The sequence below is a fragment of the Nannospalax galili genome, unplaced genomic scaffold, assembly GCF_000622305.1.
Source record: "Nannospalax galili isolate Female #2095 unplaced genomic scaffold, S.galili_v1.0 scaffold488, whole genome shotgun sequence".
NCBI classification, from domain to species: domain Eukaryota; kingdom Metazoa; phylum Chordata; class Mammalia; order Rodentia; family Spalacidae; genus Nannospalax; species Nannospalax galili.
The window spans coordinates 2,815,497-2,829,905 of NW_008360316.1; the positions used below are offsets into that span (position 1 = coordinate 2,815,497).

At 41.4% G+C, this 14,409-nt stretch overlaps 1 protein-coding gene across 1 annotated transcript in view; it reads right to left on the reverse strand.

Moving 5' to 3' along the window:
- The window catches only part of Atp8a2 (ATPase phospholipid transporting 8A2), a 604,547-nt gene that overhangs the window by 286,976 nt on the left and 303,162 nt on the right, over window positions 1-14,409 (reverse strand). The gene's annotated exons all lie outside the window — the stretch shown is intronic.

Here is a 14,409-nt window from a genome sequence, read left to right on the forward strand (position 1 = left end):
GCACAGCAGCCACCCTTCCCCAGGAAACAGTTGCAGGCACAGAGGGCTCCATCTGAAGGCAGTTACTGGACAGTCTCCAAATCCAGCACATATATTTTATGCTCATGTGCAAAGAAGCTTTCAGAAAACAGAAGCTTGTGGCTTTCAAGTGTTTGCCAACTTCACAGATGAAATACACAGTTCCAAACCAGCCTAAAATGCAGCCTGTCTGCCATCTCCCTGCTGAGTGTAGCCTCACACCAAGCAAACCCTCCAGGGCTCACAGGCACTACCCAATAACAAACACAGTTAAGCTAGTTACTGGGATCTTTGAAAATGTCTTCCCAATAAATCAAAACATTGGTAGGGACCCCTGCTGTGTGGTGCTGTGCTATACATCTTGTATAGTGTGGAGGTGGCAAAAGAAATTTCTAGAAAATTTATATAAAGGAAGAAAGTTGGCAGACCATGAGAAAGGGAAGAGAGAGACCAGCTAAGAGGAAAGAAGAAAGATGCCATCTCTACCTAGAGCTGAATATGTGTCTGCAGAGCAGTCAGGGCAGATGGAGGTCAGGAGAACTAGGTTCAGTGAGACACTCTGCCAAAACATAAGACGGGGAGCAAAAGAGGAAGACACTGAATGTCCACCTCTGGCCTCCATACATGTACTGCACACACATATGCATATGATATGCACATATTCTGTATACACCCCCACACATGCATGCAACACACACACAGACACACACAGACACACACAGACACACACAGACACACAGACACACACACACAGACACACACAGACACATAGACACACACAGACACACACACACACAGACACACACAGACACACACACAGACACACACAGACACACAGACACACACACAGAGACACACACACAGACACACACACACAGAGACACAGACACACAGACACACACACACACTACAGAAACTAATAGAGGCCTCCAAGTACAGTAGCAAGCAGAACACTGAGCCCTAGACTAGCGTGCCTACAGCCTAAACTGAGGTTCCTAGAAGGCTACTACTGAGGATCACCAAGCCTCTGGCAAACATTAGCAGGTTTTTTTGTTTGTTTGTTTGTTTTGTCTTTTTGAGCCAGGGTCTCCCTGTAGCCTCAGCTGGCCTGGAACTCACTATGTAGACTAGGCTGGCCTGGAATTCAAAGAGATTCACTTGCCTCTGCCTCCCAAGTGCTGTTTTAACAGATAGGGATATTAAGCTGTATCTAGTCTCTTAAAGTTTCTGTACTGCCACTTGGAGCCAAGAAAAGGGACAGCCCACAGTTCTAATCCTCTTCACAAAGGTGATTTCTTCCTCTATTTCTGAACTCAAATATATTTTGGCGAAAACAACCTGTGTGTGTATCGAAGTATGACCTTCTCCTGCACCCACAGTAACCAGGTGAGCAGGAGAGTGATCTTACCAGTCCACGAGGGAAGCTAGAACCACCTGCCTTATCAGAAAGTCATGATGGGTATACACAGCAACCACTGCATTCAGTAGCCAATGTGAGGCAAACACCATCTCCTAGTGCATAGCACAGCAAAACCTCAGCTGTTGAAAATGGAAAAAATCAGGCATGAGAGAACTGCATGCAATCTGACTATGGGTTCCCAAATTGTAGGTAAGTGTGGGCGGGTACCCTGGAAATACCCGGAGGAAAAGCAGCCACATCTCTGAGGTAATGTTGCAAAAGCGCTCCACTAAAAGTGGCTCAAAGACTTAACATCACGTCATGCGATGTGTCTTTTTAGAATGGATCTTACAGCAGCTGAGTTCTTAGCCTCAAGATGATTGAAAGCAATGCCTTTGGAAGTTGGTGCAGAACAGGAAGCAAAACACTAAGGTCTGAGATGCTGAGCAATGCTCCATGGCCCACCACCACCATAGGAAAATGGTCAGGATTATTTAAGAATGGAGAAAATAAAGTTGTCATTAAATGTATATGCATTATTGCTACATTATTAGGTTATAAATACTTCTTGGAATATTTTATCACACTGACTTAAGAATTAGAGACATGGTTCTGTTTTTCCTTTGACTCACGAGTTTTACAAAAGAATTACTCAAACAGTAAGAATACTGAATCCCAAGACTGGGAACCTCAGCATAAATCACTCTCCTCTCATTTATGATATCAGTCACTCACTATATGGTCATTCACACTGTGGGGCAGGACTTCACCTGATAAGTCCATCATTTAAATTTCAGCTTTTCTGCATCTATAAAGCTCACACAAGAGAACAGGAGGCAAGCTTGAACAGCACTGGGCAGGCCCATGGCTGCAACTCCCTATGCCTATATGTCATCATCACCAAGCTTGATTACTTGACAGTGTAGAGAGAAAGAAAGTTCATGGGGAAGAAGGTTGCTCATGTCACACTTCTAGTAGGGGCTAGAAGAATTGTGGACATGGAATTCGGAGGGAGTTAAACAGAGCAAGGGTGTTGTTTCAGCTAAAAATTGTTGATTTTCTGTTAGGATGTATTAGTTTGTATCTTAAGGTGTTCCACAAAGATCTACATGTTAAAAGTTTAGCTACTACCTTGGAGCTTCTGGGAGATAGTGGAGCCTTTAAAAGATGATCCCTAGTGGGAGGTCTTTTAATCATTGGGGACACACCTTCAAGATGTGGTAGTACCACTCTCCTCCTCTTTCTCTTTGTCATTTCCTAGCCTTGAGGTGAATGTCTTTGGTCTGACATGTTCTCCCTGTCATGGTGTTATGCCTCACATGGGCCCCAAACAACAGGGCTAATCAATAATGGACTGAGACTTCCAAAACTGTGAGCCAAAATATCCCTTCCTTCCTTATAACTTGATTAGCTTAGGTATGTTATTACAGTAACACAAAGCTGGCTAAAATAGAGGATTCAGTGATAAGACAACAAACAGGAGATGGATGAAAGTCAACAAATATATTCAGTGTGCCTCTCTGGAATTTGGATCTGAAGTCAGCCAGGCAGGCCACAGTTGTAATAGCTTACAGTACGCTACAGTATACTCCAGGAATATCCAACAGCTGCTATTTTCCAATGAGGAAAAGTAAGAGGCATATAAAACAAGTCATATTCCAGTGTTTTAGGAGCATGAAATTCTCATCAAGGATTTATTATGCCCTCAGCTGTAATACCTTGAGAAAATATAATTCTTGCACATGCTAGGGGTTCAAAACAGATGTCAAACAGCTAATTTCTATATAACTGTCTAGGCACCATTACGCTACAGCCACATGTAGCACTTTTGTATGCCACATTACCATGAAGCAGAAACGAGCTCTTTCTTCATCTTAATTTGTGACCTGGAATCACATGCCAGACTTAATAAGCATTCCCAGCATATAATACATTCCCCCCATAAAATAAGAACTCCAGACCACATCTGAGCTGAGCAAGGTGCTTGGCATGCTTCTGTAACCAATTTTAGTGCATTACGAATAAAAATACAAACTAAAAAATTTCAATCACTTGGAGAGACAGTCTGTGCCATTTTTTGGCTAACATAATAGATTTGCAAATGAGGAGTCTGGACATTTTAGAAAGTTAAGAATAGTAGAATATCTCACTTTATGTGTTCCTAAACTTTCAGAGCTAGACCGTAACACTTAAGTAAAACCATAGGCGACCATTTCTACAGAGTTAATGGCCATATATTAATTTGCCTGATCTATAAAAGCTCTGGTTGGTCTGTATAGTCTAAGTAAACTGAAGCAAATCCCATTCCTGCTCAGGGCTCAGCTGTCTTTCTATCATGGACTGTATCTAAGATTATGGATTGGTACACAAAGTTCTCCTGAGCCACAGGGGTTGAAAAGGTTCCACCCACGAATATCCAAGAGAATGTCAGGCAGATCCCAAACACCAACCTATTAGATTCACCAAACACTTTCATTAGCTGAACTTGCAAATGATAAATAATTAAAGGAAATTTGAAGGCCATGAGCCTAGATCAGTGAGTCTCAAGTGTAAAATGTACACCAAAGTTATCTATAGACCCTCATTCAGAAAGCCAGGGAAGGGCCTATGCTGTGGTTTGAATGAGAAATATCCCCAACAGGCTCATATATTTGAATACTTGGTCCCTGGTTAGTGAGAAAGTCACAGAACCTTTAGGAGGTGGAACCTTGATGGAGCAATTATGTCACTGGGGCAGGCTATGAAGTATCAAAGCCTGGTCCCACTTCCTGCTCTCCCTTTCTGCTTCCTGTATGTGGTTGAAATGTGATCTCTTTGCTTCCTGAGTTGCCAGGCAGGTCTCTCACTCCTGCTATTGTGCCTTCCCAGGCATGAGGGACTATATATCCCTTCTGGAGTCAAAATAAATTCTTCCTTAAGTTGCTTTTGATCAGGGTATTCTATCACAGCAGCAGAAAAGTAACAAATGCAGCCTGTGACAGGCATTTCTAATCAGCATCCAGATAATGCTGAGCCACTGAGCTGCTGGTCTAAGGACCACACTGAAGTGCTTTGCAATGGCCTCAGTAATACTGAAAGTTCTTTCTAGTTCAAATGTTTCCTAACCACTTTTAAAGGACAACATAAAATGCATAAAAAATTGTCATAGTGATTCAAAAATTTTTGAGCAAAATCATCAAATTTCATCTCCTTTTCTTAAGTTTTGCAAACACATAGAGTCTTCTTTAAACCCAAAACTTAGAAAGCATTAATTTAGGCTTGTATTTCAAGATATTCTTTCTATATGTGTATTACACATATGAACGTAGTAGAGGAAAACACCAATAAGGTATGTGGTACTTTGTTCTTCTTCTTTTCTTTGTAATGATGCAGAAACCAATATATCTTTACCAAGCCTAAGCTATTAAGTGAAATGCTGCCAAGGTATCAGATGACTTGACTTGGAAAAGTATTCACTGCTAGAATATATGATGGAAGGGATTTTCTTCAACTAGAAAATCCATTGAAATAACAGACTACAACTTCTTCCTGAAAGCAGCCAATAATCTCATCTTCAAAAGTTGCAATACCTTTAAAAATCTCTTATTTGGGGCCTGCAAGTGGGCAAAGGGATTTTCAGCCAAGCCTGACAACTTGAGTTTGATCTCTAGGTTCCACATGGTGGAAAAAGAGAACCGACTCCCTGAAGTTGTCCTCTGACTGCCACATGTGCACCAAGGCATGCATGTGCCTGACATGTATATACACATCCACACAATGAATAGATAAATACAATAATAAAAATTAAGGTAAGTTTATTTATTTATTTATTTATTTATTTATTTATTTATTTATTTATCTATTTATCTGTCTTTTTTGAGACAGGGTCTCCCTGTAGCCCCAGCTTGATATGTCTGGAACTCGATATGTAGACCAGGCTGGCCTCCATCACTCAGAGATCTGCCTGCCTCTGCCTCCTGAGTGCTGGGATTAAAGGTGTGAGCTACCATGCCTGGCAAGTCTCTTATTTTAAGCAGATATATAAATGCCTAATATGTAGACATAAACCTAAAATTAATTGGATTATCCCATACACCCTGTCTGTTAGGTGCTTCCTTGCCTCCTGACCACCTGTTTGGACGTCTATGTACTTTCTCTTGATGCATGTGGTATATTTCTGCAGGAGGTTCAGGTCAGTCCACCCTTCCATGTGGTCTTCCCTATCTATAACAGCCTGTATCTGTGCTTTGACTTAAAACATACAGCTTTCTCAAAATGTAATTCTCCTGCCCCAGTTTGTGGTGCATCTCATTGTGGGCCCAAGTTCTCAAAGCAGATGTTGACAGTTTAGAATGATCCCTAGAACACAACAGAAAATGTGTGGGGTGGGTGGGCAGGAGTGGGGTAGATCCAGGTGAGCCTTAGGACTGGTTTATTTGGAGGCACTGAGAAGTGAGAATCAAGTGTGTCACTAGATAGATGTAAAAGAGACCAAAGTGTCTCTCTTATCACACAAAACTTACACATCCTTGGAGAGACACCTTCTTATAGGGAAGCTATGAGACAGGGCTTCCAAACTATGCAGCAACTAAAGAATATGTTTCACCTCTCATGGCCCCTTTACTTGTTTCAGGACCTACACACACACACACACACACACACACACACACACAAATTAACATCTGTGAGATTTTTTTAAAATGTGCGTGCTCGGTGGGGGAGGTATAATGATAATACAAGTGACAGAAAATCAGAAAGGGAGTATAGGGGAGGAAAGAACTAGCAGTGTGGGAGGGGACGAAATTAGGAGAGAGGAGTGGCAGAAAAGGGCCAAACAAGAACAAAGCTTGTGTAAAAATACTACAATGGTGTCAACCTTTACTTTGTATGATAATTTTAAAAAATATAAAAACCTTGTTTTAGGCTGTAGTGTGTGTGTATGTGTGTGGGGGTGGTAGTGGAAGGGTGCCAGTGGGGACAGGGGTACAAAGATGATTAAGATTGTTTGAGCTGTTCTGTATGAAATACACAAAAAATTCAATAAAAATATATCTAAAAACTTCCAAACCAGACTCCAAACCAAACAATTGACTGCACACACACTTAAAGAACATAGTGCCTGACAAGAGGAGGTCACAGGGCCTGCGAGGAACCAGGTTTTAGAGGCAGGGTGATACTCTGAGAAAAAAGACTGCTAAGTGACCCACAGCTCAGGCTGCCACCCTGGCTGCTTCAGTAGCAGAAGGCTCCATTCTATTCCAGAAGCCTCTCTACACCAGCCTTCTCACAAGGGGGTTCTTCCCAGCCCTTAAAATTTTCAGAACTGGCCAAATACAGAGAATAAGTGTCTGTGAGAGGTCCAGCTCTGAGTGACACACATCTATGCAACCTCTAAAACTAAGGCTCAGAGAACACAGTGGAACAGGGAGCAGGAAGAATATTAATGCATCTCTCAGCTCTCACCAGTGAAGCTTCCTCATGCAGCAGATGGTCATTAACCCAGAAAGCCACAACTGGCCAAAATACAGAGAATAAGAGACTGCACAGTGAGTGTCCCTAGATGGGACTCCTATGTCAAACCTCTGTCACTCAGAGCTCAGGGACTATTGTGGAACAGGCGGCAGAAAGACTGTAAGAGCTGGGGGTAGTGGAAGACTACAAAGAAACAGAGTTTTCCAGATGGCTGGGAAGTTACTCATATGAACTCACAGCAAGGGTGACAGCATCCACAAGACCAATGCCAGCTCAAACTAGACAAAATCCCAGCATAGAAGTTGGGAAATGGATAAGAAGTCTCAACCTTGTCTGCAAAACTATTGTCAACCAATGGCTACTGGGAGATGGAGAGTTGGTTTTGAGGGAGGTTGACCAGGTTCCACAGGACAGACACCCACCTAGGGACATTTGGGGACATCAACTTGGCTCATGGGCTTTAACATACATGAGAGAATTCATGAAAACTGAGGGAGGGGGAGATAAGGGAGTGGATCTAAATATGATCAAGTGTATTGTATGAAAGTCACAAAAAAATCAATAAATTTTTTTTTAATTCAGAACTACATTTGATTCTTGATCAGGAATATGAAAAATGCCCTGTGATTAAAGTTTGCACTCTCTCCAAAATGCCACCAGCCACACCATCAAAGACGAAGCATGGCGACAGACAACAGATAGGCTAGCCTGGGCCACCCAGGTCCCCAGAAATGAGCCTGAGATGACTGAACTGACTCATCTGCTTTTTTATGCTCTTTACTCAGAACAACTGTTTCTCACTTTCTTTTATTATTTATTATTTTTATTTAAAATTTTTAAATTGAATTTCTGCAAAGTTCATATACCTTGATTGTATTTAGACCCCCTCCCCTATCTGTACCCCCCCACCAGACTTCATGCGTTCTGTCATACATGTAAAGACCTATCTAGCCAAGACTGTGTCTTCAAATGTTCCTAGGTGTGAGCCCATCCACTGGACCTGGCTAACCTATCTAGCATCACTCCCTTAAAGAAAACCATCTCTCCCTCTCTCAGTACTCATCAGTTGCCAATAGTTCCCCAGCTAAGGTTGGGGCTTCTTGCCCATTTCCCCCCTTCTATGGTGGGTTCCTGTCTGGTTTGAGCTTGCATGGATCTTGTAAGGGCCTGGATGGTGCCTTCATGCCTTTCCCACCAGCACCCTCCTCACTAGACCCCTAACATCAAAGATTACACAGCAGACATTCAGTGACCAATGACTATCAAAATCATGTCCAAGATGAATTATACTTCTTATCATAACTACAAACAATAAAAAGAACAGTTCTACTTAGTAAACTGTATGGATACAGTTCTATCACAGTTCCACATAAATAATGGACCCAGGAACATGCTGTTGTTGGACAACTGTGAGAGACTACTGATGGATGGAGAGAATAAAGGAATACAACCTTGTCTGAACACCTTTATGAGATCCAAATTTTCCATGAATGATAGTTCACAGGAAGAAGATAAAAAGCAACAAATCCTCATTTTACTGTGATCTAGGGAAAGGCACTCCTTGCAAACTTCCTGGCTAACATGCTGGTGGTCCCCATTCTGTTTCCTGCTAAGGTCCTTGAAAACATTCCAGGCTTTCTGTGACAGTTCCCGTGACAAATGTGTAGTGATTATCTCTGGCTGCACAAGGGCTCTCTCGGGAAAGACTGCCACGTGAGCCTGCTCTTTTCTGCCCCTTGCCTCTGTAGAACATAACGCTCTGACTGTTCTAATCTTTTAGCCCCCACACATCATCCTGAATAAGCATTGTGAAGGCATGACAGATACATGCTCACCAGGCACTAAGACTTTACACATAGACTCTCAGCAATGTTTGGTGATACAAATCAGTATCTGCTTTTGGCATAATGATTTAGCTTTGGAGTCACTTCTGCCACTGTCTTAATGCCTCAGAGCACCCTTGCATCACTAATAACTATTCAAAGTCCCTGGTAGAATAAGTGTTTAATTTGTGGGTTGATGAACTTTTATCATTATGGATGATAAAATTTTGCACAAAATGGCTATGAACGCTGATGCCATCTAGCCACCTCTGGGAAATACTCATCAGCACAAGATTTCATAACATTTGCCACATTTCCTCAGTAACAATCACAAGGTCCTTTTCTTTTGGTTGTACTGAAAGCTGCTGAGATCAAAACACCACAAGTCTGTGTAAAGGAGAAGGGAGAAGTAAGCAGCTGTATTAGCATTGGGGTTTTTGTCTTGCTGGTACAACTGGTAACTTTAGGAATTTAACACATGCATTAAATTCAAATTACAGAAAGCTTAGCCTCCCTGTGACATCCCATATGTCCCAAGGTTTATTTATAAGAGGGTATAAATATTCATTACTCAAAACTACAATGTTTCCAAATTCCAGGGTAGAACATTTCCATACAGCCTTACTTTCCCCACCTTGCGACACGAAAGAAAATGTATCCCAGAATGGCCTATGTAAACCAGGCTGTCCTCAGACTCCCAATTCTGCCTCATCCTCTCAAGTGCTAAGATGACAGGCAGTTGTTACCATGCCTGGCATAACTCAAATTTCAAAGCCATGATTTGAGCTCTCCTTTGTACTCCATGGAAAAAAAGAAGAGAGCTTTTAAAAGGATTATTATTTTTTAATTTTATTTATTATTTTTATACTATATGTATGAGTGTATTGCCTACATGTATGTAAGTGTACCTATGTTGTGCAATGCCCACAGAGGTCAGAAGAGGGCACTGAATCCCCCTGGAACTGGAGTTATCGCTGGTTGTTAGCCACTGTGCTAGGAATTGAACTGGGTCCTCTCTAAGAGCAGCCAGTGCTCTTAAATGCTGAGTCACCACTCCCTAAAAAAAAGACTCCTTATATAAATATGCATTGCAATAGCATATTATTTAAAAATCATCTTTAATTTGTTTTCAATATATGAACTTTAATCACATGAAGTTTGATTATTTTAGTGCCATGTACACACACCACTCATCACCCACAAGATATAGTCTTGGCTCTGTTATAGATGATAAAAGTATACCATAACTCTCACTTACTCAGAGCTGAAACAACTACACATTTATTTTTGTGGTTATGTTATTGGGAACTAATCAATGGCAGGCACTCTACCACTGAGCTACAAATCCCCACCCCTCAAACATGAAGAAATTTAAGATTAGTTAGTCTAGTAACCTGAAGGTATCCTTCTACAGCATCCATATCCCAATTCAACACTGTGAATGTTTCCTTTAAAAACTAGAATACTGGGGCCAGCATCTTTCCTGAGTTAGTTTGGTGGCACCCACTGGGCCTTGATTCTCCCAGCCTCATGCACCATCTAATCTCCCCTGCCCCATCTCTCCTCCTAGCCTGGGCATTAGCCTGTTTCTTGTCTTGGCACCCCAGACCACTGGACTGACCTCTTGGCCCAGACTCCCCATTGCTTCCTGATCCTTTACATCCAGACCAACCCAATTCCTCCCTGTAGTCCCTGAGAGCCCTCAGGGCCTCCCCCCATCCCCCACCCCCAGCCCCATGCATCCTAGGGTGGCACAGCCACCAATTTTCTGGAGTCATGCATCTTTCCTGGGCCTTGGTCCCAGGCCAGCCAGGCCCCCAAATTCCCGAGGGCAACATCTTTTCTGGAGGGATCCAGACCTTAGAAGAAATCCTGAGAGCATCTGATCCTCATCCTACTTGGGCCTCTGTGGGAACTCCTGAGCAGCAAGACAAAAGCAATTTAGCCATTCTAATATAAAATCAAAAGAAAGAACCTGAAGCCTAGACCAACCAGCTTTCCATGCCCAACAAGTAAACCACAAAGGCACATAAAGTTTACAAAAACAAGCAGACCTAAACTCATCAAAGGAAGGCATGAGTCTCACACAGAAATCAGAAACTACTAAAGAAATCCACATGTCAAAGTCACAGCAAAAAAATAATAAAACAAAAAACCCAAATAATATACCCCCACCGAGTACCAGCAGTCCTGTAAAGGAGTGCGATGAGAATCCCCTAGAGATAACACAGGACATGGAATTCAAAAGAACAATTATAAACATGATAAAAGAATTCAGTGAATTTAAAGAACACAGAAACATATCAAAGAACAGAAAGAAGATAGGGATATACTTCTGAATGAATTCAGAAGAGTTGGAAATATTTAAGAATACTCAGGCTGAAATGAAGAAGGAAGTGAAACACTCAGTAAGCCAATTAGAAACAACAGGAGAAAGCCTCACCAATAGGATGAATGAAATGGAAAACAGAATACCAAGACTGGACGATAAAGTGGACAAATTAGGCCACTCAGGCAAAGATTATAAAAATTTTTTTTTAAAACTACAAGAATGGACTATGCAGGAATTGTGTGACACCATAAAAAACCAAATCATAGGCATATAGGAAGGAGAAGAATCTCAGGACAATGGTATGGAGGAGATTGTCAACAGGACTGTAGAAGAAAATTTCCCAAAATTAAAGAGAGACATGCCCATACAAATACAAGGAGCATACAGAACACCAAAAAGACAGGACAAGAAAAGAAACTCTCCACAGCACATCACAGTAAAAACACTAAACGTACAGAAAAAAGGGAGAATACTGAAACCTGCAAAAGAAAAACAAGTCACATATAAAAGAACCCATCAGAACTACAGCTGACTTTTCAGTACAAACTATGAAAGCCAGAAGAGCCTAGACCAAAGTATTCCCAGTTCCAAATGACCACAGATGCCAACCCAGATTACTTTACCCAGCCAAAACGTCTATTATAGTTGAAGGGGAAAGAAAAATCTTCCATGACATAAATAGGCTGAAAGAATTAATGTCCACAAAACCAGCCCTTCAGAGAGTTCTTGAAGCAATACGAAGAGCTGAAGAAAGGAATGACTATACCCAAGGGGTTACACAAAGAAACCTAATGAAGGCATAACTATGGAAAGGCACAGCTACACCAATAATGTGAAAAGAAATCAAAATGACAGGAATCAATATACATCTTTCATTAGTAACTTTAAGTATCAATGGATACTGAACTCCCCAGTCAAAAGAAACAGACTAGTTGAATGGTTAAGAAATAAAACCCATCTTTTTGTTGTCTGTAAGAAACTCATCTCAGTTTCAAGGACAGGCACTACCTTAAGGTGAAAGGATGGAAAAAAATATACCAAGTGAATGGTACTAAGAAAAAAGCAGGTGTTGCAATTCTAATATCTGACAAAGTAGACTTCAAACTAAAACTAATCAGAAGAGACAAAGAGGGCCACTTCATTCTGATTAAAGGAACAATTGACCATTAAGATATTAAAAGCATGAACACATATTCACCAAACTCTGGTGCACCCAACTTCATAAAAAAAATTAAAAAAAAAAAAAAAAACTACAGGACTTTAAGACCCAGATTAATCCCAACTTATTAATAGTAGGGGACTTCAATACCCCATTGTCTCCATTAGATAGGTCAACAGGACAGAGCATTAATGGAGAGAAATGTGAATTAAACAATACCATATATCAAATGGGCCTAATAGACATCTACTAAATATTCCACCCAAGCACCAAAGAATATACCTTCTACTCAACACCCCATGGAACTTTCTCCAAAATCGACCATATACTGAGGCACAAAACAAGCCTCAATAAATACAGAAAGACTGAAATAATTCCATACATTCTATCAGACCACAATGCAATAAAGCATAAAATCAACACTGGAAGAAACCCTAGTAACTACATGATCACATGGAGATTAAACAACACACTCCTGAATGATGAATGGGTCAAAGTAGAAATTAAAAAAGAAATAAAATTATTCCTGGAATCAAATGAAAAGGATAATACAGCACAGCAAAACCTCTGTGACATGTTGAAAGCGGTCCTTAGAGGGAAGTTTATAGCTCTGTTTTCATTAAAAAATCAGAAAGAACACAAGTAAATGACATAAAAAAGCAAGTCAAGACACTTGAAAAGCAACAACAAATGAAACCCAAACCCAGCAGACAAGAAGAAATAACAAAAATCAGAGCAGAAATTAATGAAATAGAAACAAAGAAAACAATACAAAGACTCAATGAATCTAAGAGCTGGTTCTTTGAAAAGATAAACAAGACTGACAGACCACTAGCCCAGTTAACCAAAAGAAAGAAAGAGCACCTCCGAATCAATAAAATCAGAGATAAAAGGGGAAACATCAAACAGACACCAAAAAGATCCAGAACAGTATAAGGGACTACGTAAAAAAAAACCTAATATACTCCTCACACCCTCAGGCCTCTCTCGGGGTAAGTCTACCGTGCAGCCCTCTGCACCTTGACTACGCCAGCCGCACTCACCCTTCCATCTCCCCAGCTGTTCTCTACTCCTAGCTTGGGCCCTGTGCCATTCCTAGTCTTGGGGCCCCAGACACCTGGCATGGGTCCTTGAAACATGTGCAAGTGTCTGTGCACATTGTCTGCACGTGGCTGTAAATGGTTTCTCTTGTCATGACCGTGCTCCTACAGGAACACAGGCCGATACAAGTGGAGCAAGGTCTACAGATGATGCATTTTACCTGATGAAGAATGAGAGAAAATCCACGTGATGCTGAAAAGTGAAGCGAACCATCTCAGGAAGACCTTCTATCTGAATCTATGTCCAGATACCAGCTAGGTGGTTTCTCTCCAAGGCACCAGAGACAGAGGTAGTAAGCCACACCCCTTGCCCTCATCCTCCGTGAAGAAAGACAAGCACTGAACACCAGGACACATAACCCAGGTGTTGGGACAGACACAGAAAAAGACGAATCTGCAAAGGAACAGTCCACGGAGAACCTTTTGTGCCTGTGAGCTGGCCCCACATGGCCAGCTCTTCCCACAGCTATGAGCATCACAGCCCTTTGCTGTCCAGAGAAAGGGGCCCTTCTCTGCTTTTGGCTGAGCTATTCTAAGCCCTTGCTAGCCTCTTAGGCCAAATCTCAATTAGGCAAGCAGTTTGCTTCTGGGTCCCTGAAGTTCATTTGGTGGACTCAGCTGTTTATTGAACCTCGGGGAGCTATTCATTAACATCAGTAAGAAATGCCTGACACACATCTGGCTTGTTGGGGGTTGGGTTGGTTAATTCCACTTGGAACAACACCAATATTAGTTCTGCTTGGATTAGCACTAATGATGACATAAGACTTTTACTTCATTAGCTTGATGAAGGGAAACTCTTGCATGTTCAGCCTAAGCCAAAAAACAGAACCTAGATCCAAAACTCAGGAGCTGAACCTAAAGAGTGACATAGACATACAGGAAGGAGAAGAATCCCAAGACAAAGGCATGGACCAGACCTTCAACAGAATTGTGGAAGAAAATTTCCCAAACTTAAAGAAAGACATGCCTATCCAAGTACAAGAATCATATAAAACACCAAACAGACAGGACCAGAAAAGAAACTCTGCACAGCACATCATAGTAAAAACACTACATGTACAAAACAAAGAAACAATTCTGAAAGCTGCAAAAGAGAAACAACAAGTCACATATAAAGGAAAACC